This window comes from Odontomachus brunneus, unplaced genomic scaffold, assembly GCF_010583005.1.
Source record: "Odontomachus brunneus isolate Ranch 3 - 2012 unplaced genomic scaffold, Obru_v1 Obru_scaffold_086, whole genome shotgun sequence".
Classification (NCBI taxonomy): Eukaryota; Metazoa; Arthropoda; class Insecta; order Hymenoptera; family Formicidae; genus Odontomachus; species Odontomachus brunneus.
In genome coordinates this window covers 999,287-999,520 of record NW_022639536.1, presented here as the reverse complement: position 1 = coordinate 999,520, position 234 = coordinate 999,287, and positions in this window count along the sequence as shown.

Below are 234 nucleotides of genomic sequence, written 5' to 3'. Positions count from 1 at the left end.
AGGAAGAGGGGCCCTGGGCCGGCCGATGAGGTAGGGCTGGACTCGGTGCGCCCGGCGATGCCGAGACTCTTGATGCCGCCGGTGCCGCCGACGACGGCGGCGATTAACGTCCGCCTAGAGGAAGGCGCGGGGAGCCTCACATATGCGGAGGCTCTCCGCAAAGTGAGGGAGCTCCCTCTTGGGGATGCTGGGGTTCGGCCGGCGTTCGTGAAAAGGGTCGCGAATGGCGGCCTT